Genomic DNA, 15,291 nt, shown 5'->3' on the forward strand with positions numbered 1-15,291 from the left:
AATGTTGAATTTTACATTTCCAATTTAAATATCCAGCTGTATAATAAATAATAATAAAATAATAATAATAATAATAATAATGAGTTTGTTGGTTGGTTGGTTGTTGTCCTTGAAAAACATCAAAATGACATCACTAGATGCAATGTGTCTGATCAGACCAATAACAACAAATAATAATGGTAACAATAACTAGCATTTACATAAGTGTTGTAAATCTTGCAAAATACAACAAATCTGTGAGGTAGGTGCTATTATCATCCTTATTTATGGATGAGGAAACTGTCAGAAGTTAAGTGATTTATTCAGTAAATATCTGGGATTTGAACTCAGATCTTTCTAATCCAGGTCTAGCAATCAATATACTTTGTCATCTAGATGCATGTTTCCTTTTTTAGCTACCTGTGTTACACTCAGGAGCTGTGAAGAAGAGGCAGCTCTCTCCCCTCAAATCACATGAGACCCTTAAGTCTGCCCCTACCACCTAATCTGACAGAGATTTTTAAAGGTTTATGACTCCTGATCCACTTATTAGAAACTGAGTATTGCTATTTGTCCTTCTTAGAAATCAGACACTTAATAAGGGCAATATGGCACCCACTTGGAGACTGAATTTCAGAGGTAATTCATTTTACTGCCACGAAATACTTATCTCTTGTCTTTCATCTGGAGTCTAACCCCTTAGTACAACTCAAGAGAGGGAGCTGGAAAGATATTTGTTCTCTAACCTATCAACAATATGTAATGCTAGGGGAATACATTGTCTAGGCTGACCCATCCATCTTCTGGATTAACTGTTATGACCTTGATTTGGCAGTACAGAAATCCAATCCAGGGATTTTCTCCCTCTGTTAGCCCATGGCTTTAGAAGTCTATTAACTGTCAAAGCAAGGGTTATAAGAAGCATTTCCTTGACATGAAGTCATAAATCAGGACTTGGGATTTAGGAATAGGTTGAATGCATTACAATGACCACCTATTGTGTGGTGCACAGTTTTGTATTATTTTTAGATGTGTTGATTAATCAATCAACTAGTATTTATTAAGGTTTCACTATATCCTGGTGAGGGGTAGCTAGGTGGCACAGTGAACAGAGTTCTGGACCTGGAGTCAGGAAGACTCCATCTTCCTGAATCAAAATCCAGCCTCAGACACTCAGACACAGACCCTGATCAAGTCATTTCACCCTGTCTGCCTTACTTTCCTCATCTGTAAAATTTCTTCTGGATAAGGAAGTAGTAAACCATTTCAGAATTCTTTTCAAGAAAACCTTAAATAGGGTCATAAAAAGTCGGACATAATTGAAACAACTCACAGCAGCAGCAGCAACAACAAATGCACAAAGGCAGTGCAATCCCTGATCTCAAGGAGCTTACATTTTGTTGGGGGAGATAACATATACATGCAGAGGCATATATAGAATCATAGAATGAAGGGTGTGAGGGGTCTGAGAAGCCATCTAGCCCATTTTATCAAGGAGGAAGCAGAAGCCCAGGATGGAAGTGCTTTGGCCAAAGTCATACAGGTAGTGAGTAGTAATGGTGACATTCAAACCCAGATCCTGTGATGCCAAATTCAGCATCCTTCTTCTGAAGCATTATGTTTCTATAAGGATAATTTAATAACTCTTCCCCCACTCTGTGTTATTTTCAGAGAATAATTATCACTTTATTTATTTACTCATTCAATCATCTATCTATCTATCTATCTATCTATCTATCTATCTATCTATCTATCTATCATTTGGCAAGGCAATTGGGGTTAAGTGATACACAGTTTGTCCGAGGCCACAGTTGAACTCAGATCCTCCTGACTTCCATACAGTAGCCTATCCACTGAGCCATCGTGCAGGATCGTTATCATTTGCTAGGGAGTCTAGAGTGGAGTAGGGAATTTCCCCATGCCTAACAGTGATTCAGCACAGAGAAAAGGCCCTTCCTCAGGAATGTGGCAGCTGATTTAACCCAGGGTTAATCCCAACAGTATGTGCCAGAGATTCCTGAACTCTTGGAAAGAAAGGGTGTGATGGGCCTGCATTTGGCTTTGAAACAAGCCGCCTGCCCTTCTCTTCCCAGCTCACCCCCTCCTCCTGCCTCCAACTAAAATGCAGCTCTAGCTTTTCAGATGAAATGCAACAACTACTTCATAGAGCACATCACACCCCACATCTATTTCCCAGACAGAAAATGAAGAAGACCATTTGAGCCAGATGAAACTTCGTTATTGCCCGGTAAATTTACGCAGGCAGAAGGTAAGAGGGGAGAAGAATCTGTCTGCAGGGTCCCATTGCACATTACAGAGATAGTGGTTGGGATAAAATTGGCAATAAACATGGTAATGAGCTCATTTTCATAGATTGAGTTCATTAATCTTCTCATGGGCAGCTTTTAAGTCCTAAAAAGACTTTTACGCTATACTAAACAGAAAGGAAATGGAGGCGTGTAAAGTGGAAGTGGGGCACTCTGAAAAACTGGCTCATTTCAGAATACAAGAACTAGGTGGGTTACCCTGCTATTTGTCGCTCCCTTCTCTTCTCCACACCCCCCCCATCCCCTTCATTTCCCCCTCTATATAATTATCTTGTTGGCAGCTAGCAAACAATGCTTGACATGCTTTTTAAGATTGAAAAATGCAGTGACACCTGCTTAGGAAGTCCACCCACAATGCTACAGAAAAAGCAGCATTTTTGACAATTGGTCTCTCAAAATAGATTCAGGATAAGCATAGGAATCCCCAGAGATGCTTGAAGGGTCAACTCAGGTGACCTCATAATGCCTGCTGGACTGGTTCTTGGAGGTCCCAAGGACTCCTGTGTACAGATTCCTCTTAGGGGACTCTCATGGTCGAGGGTCACCTCTGGGATCCTGCTAACTCCAGGGTCATGTGTTTCTATGGTGATTTAGACTCTTGGAAACATCGAACCTGGTTTTCTTACAAATATATATTACAAACGATCATAAGCTCTTTAGTTCCAGAGTTGGGAAGTATCTAGGTGACTACCTAGTCCAATAGCCCTTTTTTTTTTTTTTTTTTTTTTTTTTTTTTTGAGGCTGGGGTTAAGTGACTTGCCCAGGGTCACACAGCTAGGAAGTGATTCAGATTTGAACTCGGGTCCTCCTGAATTCAGGGCTGGTGCTCTATCCACTGTGCTACTTAGCTGCCCCCATTTTTTATAGATGAGGAAGAAGGGGATGATATGAGTTGCCCAAAATCACACAGGAGATTTGAATTTAGGTTCCTTGACTTCAGGGTCAGACACTTTTCTCAAAACATTCAAAACTTTAAGAGGTTTCCTGACCTGACCATTATCCTTGGGATTCCCTAAAACAAAGGTCCCTAACTTTTTAATTTTCTTTCTTAAATGGATACCTTTCTTAGTCTGTTGAGGTTTTTCTGAGTGAACTTTCTAAATAATTAAAGGAAATGTTAAATTTTTTTTAGAGGTTAGTGAAAATAAAAATGGATTATTTTGCTCATTCAGCTTCATGGACATCTCTGACATTTATCCATAGATCACTTGAAGGGATGGACCAATGATCCCAGAAAAAGAAACCATTGATTTTGTACTAAAGTCTTGGTTATATCTCTTAGACATATATTGTAGTCTTCAATGTAATATAAGCTCCTCATAAGTAGGGACTGTCTAACTTCACTAATTCTACTGCCAGTATCTAGACTAATTCCTGACATATATAATTGAGTTTTAATAAATTCTTGTTGATTACTTGACTGAACGGGGGAAAGCTGGTTGGAAGTTTGACAAAGTTGGTCACTTAGGGAGGGAGTGAACACTGGTTCTCTTCTGGGATCATTTTATTTCAAGAATTGTAGGAAATGAATAATAAATTGGAAATGAGATTGCTATGTGATATATGACTAATCAGTGCCAGTAATGACAGCCCATATTTCCATAATGCTATAAAGTGTATCACATACTTTTCTCTCAGAAATCTTATGAGGTGGATAGTGTCAGTTTTATTATCCCCATTTTTATAAATGAGCCCACAGTTATACAACTAGTCATGCTTATCTTCCATCAAAGCTCGGGTTAAATACCAACTTCTATATGAGACCGTTGATCCCTCCAATTTTTGATCAATTAATCAATCAATAAGCATTTATTATTTGCCCATTACCTGCCATGCACTGTTCCAAGAGCTTGAGGTACAGAGACAATAACGGAAAAAAAATCCCTATGTCCAAGGAATTTATTTTCTGTGGAATGATACAATATATGATATGTATCTGGTCATGTACAAGTAGATACAAGGTTATCTCTTTAGAGTTGAGGGCACTAGGAATTAATGGGATCAGAAAAGACCTGGAGTGTTTTTAACTGAGTTTTAAAAGAATGTAGGGATTGTAAGATAAGGAGATAAAGATGGGGGCAGCTAGGTGGTGCAGTGGATAGAGCACCAGCCCTGAATTCAGGAGGACCCGAGTTCAAATTTTGTCTTCCTAGTTGTGTGACCCTGGGCAAGCCACTTAACCCCAGCCTCAGGGAAAAAAAGAAAAAAAAAAAAAAAAAAAAGGAGATAAAGATGTATTTTTAGGAATTGAGGAAAACCAGTGCAACAGCATGGGAGATGGGAAATTGTGCCATATATGAGATACAGGAAGCAGAATTAATCTTTTTTTTTTTTTAATCTTTATATAGAATTTGTATTTCTTCTGTGAGTTCATGTTGTATATCCCTCAGTGAATGTGAACCCCAAGAGGGAAGGAATATCTAATTGTTATTAATTGTACTTTATTACAGTGCTTGGCATTGTAGATGCTTAATTGATTTTTCTTGAATTTAATTGAATGTATAGAATAATAAAATATTTGAATTAAGCCCAGATTTCTTTACTTCAGTGCTAACTAGTTATCCTTTCATAATGCCTCTCTTTGTATAAGGCACACAAATACAAGATACTTTCATAGGATAGAAAAAGCACTAATCTTCTAGTCAGAAAACATGGAATTTAGCACGTTTTGTGACTTACTAGCTGTATGGTGATGGACAAGTCTTAACCTTTCAATCTTTATTTTTCTCATCTATAATGCAGGGCTAATGATAGCAAGACTAATAGCCTCACAGAATTACTGTCACAATAAAACTTTGTAAACCTCAAAACAAGAAATGGTTCTTATTGTAACAAGTATGGAATGACAAAGATCTTCTTTTAAGGGATTCTGGGTTTCATGGAGAATATATTGCCTGAAGAAAGGAAAAGATTTTAACAGTTACAGAGCTTGAGTAACCCATTTTAGGTATAAGGGGAAGCATTAGGGAAAACAGAAGAAGATGAGATTGGGAAATGAGATGGCTTGTACATAGACTTCTAGTTGGAACAAAATGCAGACCACCCAGTTCCCACATTTCTATTCTGGTAAAACCTGGAGTTTGAACAAGACTAAGTCTACTACATTAAGCTAATTTTTCCAGCCCAGAATTGCACAACAAGTCAGCCAGAAGTCCAAGGATAATAAAAAAGGGAACTTTTTAGCAAAGTCACTATCAGGAAGCTTTACTTGAGAGCATTAATAGCCAGGGACACATAAAATCTGTAGAGCTCTTTCCAGAGGACCCTATCCTTGAGAAGGGGAGCTCAATAAAGAAAGCCTAGAGATATATGTATCTTTTCTTATAACATGTATGTACATATAGCCATACTATTTATATCTTCTGAAAAATGTTAGAGAGAAATAATTGAAGAATCATTGAATTTCCTAAAAATATTATTTAAAAAACCCTATATTTCAATAAATAATAAATAAAAATTCTCTAGATAGAATCAATGGATCATCTCTTTAAAGAAACCACCAAAGAAAATAAAATTCAGGAATTTCATAATCAAAATCTAAAATTCCTATGTCAAAGAAAAAATATTTGTAGACGTCCCTAAACATAACGCAAGTAGCTCAAGGAACTACAATTAATACTATATAATAGGAATTTCTATTTGAAATGAAGAGGCATCTTAGAATAATATAATAATCTAAAAAGCTAAAAAGATAGGTTTACATTCAAGAATAACTTACCTGAAAAGTTTAATATAGTCTTACAGACACCAAAAAGAAATTAAAAAATGGACTGTTAGTGTAGTGATATCAAATTTGAGTGGAAATAGAGGCAACTAATACATGTGTAAGGATCACATGTTGACAGTTTTAGGATGTAATATCTATGTTTTATTTTATTTTTATTTACCTTGTTAAATATTTCCCAAATATTTTTAGTCTGCTTCAGGCTACATTTTTGATACCTCTGTTTTAGTGGGAAAAAAATAGACTTTTAAACATTTTTGATGAGAAAATCAAAGGTGAAGAAAAACTTAGAAATAAAAATGTGAGTATCCAGAAATCTAGATAATTACATTTATTTGAGCCACCGGAAGGAATTATATAATGATGTAGTGCTAACATTCCAATGGGGAGAAGTAATAAGTATTCTTTAAGTAGACTTTAATGTCTTCAAGGATATTAAGAATGTTAAATTGTTTCTGTTCTGAGATTTTGAAGTGGGGAAAGAGAAAAGAAGCTGGAAAAAAAAAAAAAAAGAAATATACTTATCTAGAAAAGATCAGGAAGGGGAAGAACTTGCCAGTTCTCATAACTGGAATGTGAGAAAGGAATATACAAACATGGAGGAAGGAATGAAGGAAGTAGGCATTCTATTTACATTATTCTTATCTGAAATGGAGAAAGGATGGTTGAACATACACATACCTACAGTAAGATAGTCAAAGTAGATCAAAACAGAAGGTTCATCCAGAGTTTAACTAGGGATTTTTGTGCTTAGGGCAGAGACCAGCTGAATTTGAGAGAATTTGGCTGAGAAATAGCAATGATTAAATGAGACAATATTTGATTTTAAAAATGCTAGGCAGAGTGTGTGACACATAGAAGTTCTCTACAAACACTTATTCTTTTCTTTTCTCTTTCCCAATATGAAAAATACCCTTAGTTGGGGGTGGGGAGGGTAAAGGCTATCACTCTTCCATCTGGACATTGGGATAAAGCTGCTATGAAGTAAGGGGTGGGAGAAAGGTTTAACAATGTACTGAAATACAAAAACTTTGGGAAATTTCTAAATTTGCTACTCTGGGACAAAGTTCTGGTGACCTGGTAACCTATCCTGGATAAGACTCTGAGATAGTCACCAGGTACTGAATTTTTTGACTATGGCAATCTAGAACTGCACATTAGAAGCAAATTATGTAATTTTTCCAGATATATATTGACCTCAATTTTCTGATTTTTGAACTGAATTTTGAAGGAAAAAAAATCTAAGAATGTGGTACTTCTTAATGTAATATGTTTTAAAGTGAGCCACTTGGACAATTCATTTACAGATGCTGATATATGTAAATATTATTTTGTGACAAAATAAAATTCTTTGCAGGCAAAGATTTTCACTTTTGACTTTGTGTCAGTGCCTGGAACACAATAGGGGTTTTAATAAATTCTTGTTTACTTGAATATAGTGGTTTTTTAAAAATCAAAGTGTTATCTTGATTTTTTCAGACCTGAGAGAAGTACAGAGCAATTGGTGATTTATGACAATAGAAAATTCTGTAGCTCTGAACTGGTACTTATTAACTGAATTAAATAATAATAATAATAGTAATTGTAGTAATTTTGGCCCCATGTTGGGTGCCAAAATGCTGGAACTCTGTCTTCCTAGAAATCAGCCATTGTCAGGATCACCAAACTTTATTCTTGATCTTTTACGGTCAAGGTCAGGGGATTAGATCTAGCAATCTCCACACACACCTTCCTCCCTCAAACGCCACAAGAGAGAGCTCCCAATTTCTTCTTCCTCCACCTACTCCCCCCCCCCACACACGTCACTTCCCCCTCTTTGTCCCACCAATCAAGTCAGCACAGAACAGGTGGGGAGGGTCAACCTTCAAACAAGTTAATAGAGAACCGTCCAATTGGCAATTAGTCCCACGTGCTCCATTATCCAAGTGCATTTGCTCAGTTCTAGCCCTTTACATCTAATAATAATAGTTGGCATATATCTAGTGCCTTAAGCATTATGAGGTACTTTATAAATCTTAATCTGATCCTTACAGTTTTATAAGAAAGGTACTTCATTTTACAAACGGGGAAACTGAGGCTCAGAGAGGTTAGTTAATGAACTGCCCAAGGCCACACAGCTAGGATTAAAACTCAAATCTTCTCAATTATTTTCCTACTGCAAAAGCAGAAGAAAAATAAGCATTGGTTGATGAAGCCATTAGGTGTAAGAGACAGGATTTGTAAGAAACCTTACTAACTCTGAAACTATCTAGTTTACTAGGAAATGTTACTCATTTTACAGATGAGAATCTTGATTCTCAAAGATGTTTCAAATCAAATCATAAATTTAAAACTGGCAAAGACCAAAGAGATAACCCATTTTAAACCCTTTATTCTACAGATGATATAAATAAAGCTAAGTGACTTGCCCTCTTCATCAAGATTTGAACCCAGAATCTCTGACCCACTAGCTGATAATCTTTTCATTTTGCCATGATTCCTATTATGCTAAGTAATTTGTCAATAGTTACATAGTTAGTTAGTGTTACAGGTAAGATTTAAAAGTAAATCTTTCTGGATTCAAAGTCCAAGACACTTTCCTGACATTTCCTTAGGAAATATAAATAACCAGATACACTAGCTTTTGGTTAATTCTGATGCTTTTTGACCTCAATGCAATACTGAAGTTTTCTCAACTTTCCTCAAACTTTCTATTAAAAGGGTCTCTTAACCTCCTTCGGAAACAGAAGGGGTGATTTCATTTAGAAACCATATCCATATTTCATCACAAAAACTTGTGTATGCCATTCTTCTGTACACTATTCAGGTCAAACAAAGAAGACAGTTGCCAGGAATTTATAATTTTAGACCAAAAACAACAGCCTTGAAACAGAATTACACACCTGAGTCATCTCTGAACCAAGAACTGATTGAAATAAGCAAATTAAAAAACCTGCCATTATGCACAGGACACAAGATCATGGACCACAAGTATCTTCCTGCTCTGATTATGACATGCAGTGAGCTTAGAGTACAATATCTCACTATCTCATTATATAACTTTTTTTGGGTCTCTTTTCCATGCTCACAAAATAGACACATGTAATCTGATTAATGCTCTCTAAGCTGATGATAATGTCTCCCTGAACACATTTGGATAAGACTTAGAGAGACCTTGATTTGCTATATTCAAGGTTCCCTTTTTTTTCTTTAAAGGTCAGTCCAATTACACCATCATTAGAAGCCTTTCAATTTCCATTGCTGAGTCACCCTTCTTTTGAAAATCTATCCTGACCTTCTCAGGATGGAGGTAGATTTGATTCAATATTCCATGTAAGAAAGAACCTTGTTTGATTTTCAGTTTCAGCTGAGTACTCTAAAAAAATGAGTATGGGGAAAATCCATCTGCCACCACAATATCTTAGTATCAGTGGTTTGAAATAATGCATGAAATGAAAAATAATTGTGGAAGTATTCCACCTTCCCTTTATTATTTTTTTTAAAGACTTCATATTTGCTATTTGTTATTTTAAACTGAAAATTCATTTGTACATGCTTTCTTTCAACAGGCATTGTCTACAGTATGGTGGACAGAGATAATTTTATAATCAACATCCTAAATTTTGCATATACCAACTCTAGTTCCTTGCTGTGTTAACACTCTGCAAACCTTGCTACTTGAGAATGACTTCCATTGCCTTTTGAGAGTGACTTCCTAATTCCCAACCCAGTACAGTGGTCTTTTCCTAATACTAATCCTGCTTAATTTCTTTTTTCCTTTCTTTTCTTTTCTTTTCTTTTCTTTTCTTTTCTTTTCTTTTCTTTTCTTTTCTTTTCTTTTCTTTTCTTTTCTTTTCTTTTCTTTTCTTTTCTTTTCTTTTCTTTTCTTTTCTTTTCTTTTCTTTTCTTTTCTTTTCTTTTCTTTTCCTTTTCTTTTCTTTTCCTTTTCTTTTCTTTTCCTTTTCTTTTCTTTTCTTTTCTTTTTCTTTTCTTTTCTTTTCTTTTCTTTTTCTTTTCTTTTCTTTTCTTTTTCTTTTTCTTTTTCTTTTTCGCTGAGGCAATTGAGGTTAAGTGACGTACCCATGATCACACAGCTAAGAAATATGAGTATCTGAGATCAGATTTGAACTCAGGTCCTCCTGACTTCAGGGCTGGTGCACTATCCACTGCACCTCCCAGCTGCCCCTAATCCTGCTTAATTTCAGTGCAGCATATTTGTCATTTTTGATCACTGCCTCTTTGCTTTGATTTCTGTGACTCTGTGCTCTCCTTGCCTTCTCAATTCATCCTTCTCCATCTCCTTTGCTAGTACCTCTGTTTTGCTGTCCATTCTAAATAACTCTACAAGAGCTCTCTCAAGATCTCTCTTAAGTACTTTAGAATTGATTGCACTGCATGGGAGACACTGGCACAGTATTGCCCAGCACAATCTGTCACACTAACTTTACGCTTCATAGTGATGTCATTTTGGGGAACCAACCAGTCAACCAACTAAGAAAAATCGCTTGCATTTTAAGCTAAGTAAATTTTTTAATAGTGTTTTATTTTTTCCAAATACATGCAAAGATAGTTTTCAACATTCACCTTAGCAAAACCTTGGAATTTTTCTCCCTCTCATCCTCAAGGACAGCAAGCCATCCCACTTAGGTTAAACAGAAGATATACTTCTTCTTAACATATTTCCATATTTATCATTATGCAAAACTCTTTACAAACATTAACTCATCTAAGCTTCACAATAACCCTGGGAGATAAGTGCTATTGTTATGCTCATTTTAGGGATGAGGAAAGGTCACTGGCTAGTAAGTAAGAGGCCAGATTTGAATTCAAGTTTTTCTTGGCCCAGTGCTCTACCATGTCATCTATAACTATATACTTGTTTATAAATATTCTAAACTTATATATGATGCGGGTTGTGCTCCTTATATGCAGGGGTATATATGCATAGACGTTTACATATATAAATCTACACTTTCTCTCTCTCTATAGTTCTTGTCCTTTGTTGTTGAAGAAGTCCAAAATGACAACACTATGTTGGGATCTGGAAACAAGGAGTCTGACCAAATAAATACATGTTTGGAAGTTTCTGTCACAGAAGATATGTTTGCATGTATATACATGTGTGTGTATATATGTAAGTATATGTACAGTTTAACATTTTATATTTTAAAATTATAAAGTAATATAAAAATTGTGCTTTATATGTATGTGTATATATAAATAAATAGCATTTTCATATAAAAAGCATTGAGTATATATGAAAAGACGACTTTATATATATAGTCTATGCTTTTCTCTATCTCTTTTCCTGAAAGTCATCTTCTTCCAGGGTTTCAACATCTGGCTGTGAATGCCTCTCCAAATTGGAATCTCTGTGCAGAATCATTAGCCTCTCTGTCTCTTCCAGATCTTAGTTCAAATCCTGCCTCAGACATCTGCTATATGACTCTGGGCAAATCATGTAACCATTTTCTACCTCAGTTTCCTCATCTGTAAAACCTTTATAAGATAGATTCTGAGGTGCTTTGTAGTTCTAAATCTCTATCCTAACATGGGGCACATAGCACACAGCTGGAGAGTACTAGGTTGCTTAAGCCCTTGCTTAGGATCATACTGTAGGATCCTAGATTTACAGCTGGCAGGGATGCTGAAGGTCAACCAGTCCAGTTCCCTCCTTTTACAGATGAGGAACCAAGGTAGCAGGCCCCATTGAGGAAAACAACTTGTGCAGGGTCACTCAGATAAGAAGTAGCACACTTGGGTTTTAAATTCAAGTCTTTGATTCCAGCTCCAGGATGTCTCCCTCCATGCTTCTGCCCTTTGTATTCTTGGCTGCTCTCATAATTTAGCTCAAATGCTCTCTTCTGCAGAAGACTTTCCCATTTTCCTGCCCTCCAAGGTTATCTTCCTTCTACTCTACCATATCTCATTTGTATTTGTTTATTTATAGGCTTTCTGCTCCATTGGTCTTGAAGTTCCTTGAATGCCAGGACTGTTTTTGTCTTTGCACAGATTAAGAGACAGAGTAAACACCTAAGAAATGCTTGTAGATGGATTATTTGTTAATTCACACTGCCCCAAAGTCATCACAGTCATGACCGCTCTTATATGTATTTGTTCAATTAACATTAGCTCAGAAATGGTCTTGAGAGGGGGAGGCTGATGGGTACAGATCATTGCTCATATTGTCAAATTTTTTTGATATGCTCATAGTTTTTTGTGCTTTTTTTAAAAGAGAATTTGTTATATGGATGGCTCTTTGGAAAAGGATATGGGAGAAATTGAAATAATATAAAACCAAAAGGTATTAATAAAATTATACTTTAAAACATGTATCACAGCTGTATGACCTTGGGCAAATCACTTAATCCCAATTGCCTCATTTGTCTGTCTGTCTGTCTAACTATCTACCTACCTATCTTTCTTGCTATCTATCATCTATCTCTTTAGATCTTGCTCAAAGCAAGGTGGCTAATCCCAATGATTCCTGCTGGGTTCTAGTCCATTGAGGATTGATCTCTATTTGAGAAAGATTTCTGGGTCTGTCTTCATTTGCAAAATGAGGTGACATGATGTAGCTATGGAAAAGAGTTGTTCTTCATGCATTTGTGCTGAGAAATTTCATCTTTGTCCTTGTGTCTAAAATTGGATGATTTGGAGTTAACTAGAAGAGAGAATAGGAGCAGCTACATGGTGAAGCAGAATACTGGGTCTGGAGTCAGGAGTTCAAATCCATTTTTAGACATATACTAGCTGTGTGACTCTGGGTAAGTCCTTTAATTTGTTTGCCTCAGTTTCCTCATCTGCAAAATGATCTGGAGAAGCAAATGGCAGACCACCCCAGTATTTCTGCCAAGAAAACTCCAAATAAGGTCATGAAGAGTCAGGCAACAATTATAAAAGAAAAGGGAACATTGGTATAAACAAGGCCTCAGTTTTCACCATGTTACTCCATTCCTCCAAAGCCTTCAATAATTCTTTTAAGATAAAAATATAAATTCCTTAGCTGGCATTTGAGGCCCTTCACAATCTAGTTCCTATCTACTTTTTTTTTTTTTTTTTCCATGCTACTTCCCTTTTTTTACTCTGTGTTCAAACCAAACTGTGTTCCTAGCTGTTCTCTACAGACATAATTTCTCAGTGCCATAAAATCAGCTGTGTTTTATGCTTGGGATATACTTCTTCCTTATCTCTGACATTTAGAATTCTTATCCTCCTTCAAACTCCATCTTCTCCCCAGCTGACTGTGTTCTCCTCCTCCTCAAATGTACCTAGAATAATCTGTTCTCTCTCTTTTGCCCCCTTCACTCATTACCTTGTACTATACTTTTTTGTTACAGAGCCAAACTATAAGATAGGGCTTCTTATGTGTGACCCTTTTTCCCCTGAGAAATTTGTATGTGACCCCAGATATATAGGTATATAAAATAGGCATACAAAGCAAATATTTACTGATATAGTTAGTATAATTTTGCAACCTTCACATTCAGTTATGGATACCCATAATTTTTAAAAAGCTTTGAGATAGAAGTTTCCTGAGGACAAGGATGATTTTTCTCAATTTTTGTTGTTGTTTTGTCTTTTGAATTTTTATTACCTACACAATGCCTTGCATAAAGTGGGTGCTCAATAAATGCTCATTCAATCAATAATTATGCTTCACCTGAGCAATTCAGTTAGGGGGATGAAAGTTAAGTGCCCCTTGCTGGGGGCAACTATCTTGCATGAGCAAAATCAATCCAGCTTGTCTTGCTTTGATGCACATGGTGGGACATTCCAGCATCCCCTAGGGGAAGATTTTAGGCCATGCAATTTAGTCCTGATTTTCCAAATTACACAAGCAATTAGAAACTCTTTCACATAAATATAATTTTCTTCAGCATCTGTTGAATTCTATTCGCTCATGAAATTTAGCAGGAAATTAAAAGCAGGAACACTTGCATAGCATAAGGCCTAATTGACCAAGTTTGAAATAAAACCTCATCTAATTTAGTCTCCGAAACTTTTCCCAGAACCCATTAGAACCAGCAAGTTTATATAACTAGAATCTACTTTTAAAAGGCATAAGATCATTGATGGAGGGTTGGACAGGACCAAAGAGACCATTGAATTAAATTTCTTTCTTTTTATAGTTTAGGAGACTGGTACAGAAAATTGACTTACTCAACTCACACAGCTAGTAAGTATCTGAGAGTGGATTTGGATGTTTTCCTGACTTCAAACCAAGCAGTCTAGTCACTGGGTCACATATGTCAGCCCTTTTCAGTTTTATTCTATCCAAGATCTTTTGAATCTGTCACCCAGTGTGTTAGTTCTTCCTTCCAGCTTGGAAGGAAGCATGTTTTGAAAACTTGTCAAGCATGTCTTCTACATCAGGACTTCTTAGACTTTTTCCATTTGTGATCCTTATTTGCCCAAGAAATTTTTGTATAACCTCCGGTAAGTAGGTACATAAAATAGGTATATAAATCAAACATTTGCTGATAATGAATCATAAAAAGTGACTTAAACAATTGTTCAGTATATATATATATATATATAATTTTGCCATGTATTAAAAACAAAAACAAATTTGCTTACTAATTAGATGGATGTATTTGTTTATTTTTACATAAGTAATTAAATCTTGGTAGGATATTTGATACCTTTTTCTGTTGACAAATTTTTTTCAACCCTCACATTCAGGTACTCGACCCCATTTGGGGTTGCAATCCATAGTTTACAAAGCTTTATTCTACATCTTTAACCAAGTCATTATTTAAAATGGGGATCAGGATAAGTCTCTGTATTGCTACTAAAAATCTAGATCTACATTATTTTATTTATACATATCCTTTAAATATAATCAATCACTTGATCAACTATGAATCGACAAAGTATTGTATGATCCACATGTCATGTTCAAAAAGTATTACTAAAATCTTTAGGCAATGAGTCATGTATTCTTTCTCAGCCTCAAGTTTCCTTCCCTATAAAAGGAGATTACATAAAGCTCTCACCTCACATGGTTGCTATGAATATCCAATTAGGCAACAAAAGAAAAGTGCTTTGTAAATCTTAAAAGACTATAAAAATGTTAGCTGTTATTATTATTGTTGCTATATTTTTCTTATCTACTAGACTAATAGTCTCATCAAAAAAGAAAATTAGTTCAAATTTTATTTTATTTTTTTCTTAGTGAATCCATGCTGGCTCCTAAGGATCATCAACACCCTTTATAAGTGCTAATACATAATAATATAATATAGAATTTTGAGGGAAATTAATGTTGATTTCACTGGT

General features: G+C 35.7%; 1 long non-coding RNA gene across 1 annotated transcript in view; it reads left to right on the forward strand.

Annotated features, from left to right (window-relative positions):
• The first annotated feature begins 1,768 nt into the window (after positions 1-1,768).
• LOC141543070 (uncharacterized) overlaps positions 1,769-15,291 on the forward strand; it is a 51,480-nt gene continuing 37,957 nt past the window's right edge. Inside the window, exons 1-2 of the long non-coding RNA XR_012482320.1 lie at positions 1,769-2,248; positions 10,999-11,143. This is a non-coding gene — a long non-coding RNA (uncharacterized LOC141543070). The remainder of the gene's footprint in view (positions 2,249-10,998; positions 11,144-15,291) is intronic.

This window comes from Sminthopsis crassicaudata, chromosome 5, assembly GCF_048593235.1.
Source record: "Sminthopsis crassicaudata isolate SCR6 chromosome 5, ASM4859323v1, whole genome shotgun sequence".
Taxonomy (NCBI): domain Eukaryota; kingdom Metazoa; phylum Chordata; class Mammalia; order Dasyuromorphia; family Dasyuridae; genus Sminthopsis; species Sminthopsis crassicaudata.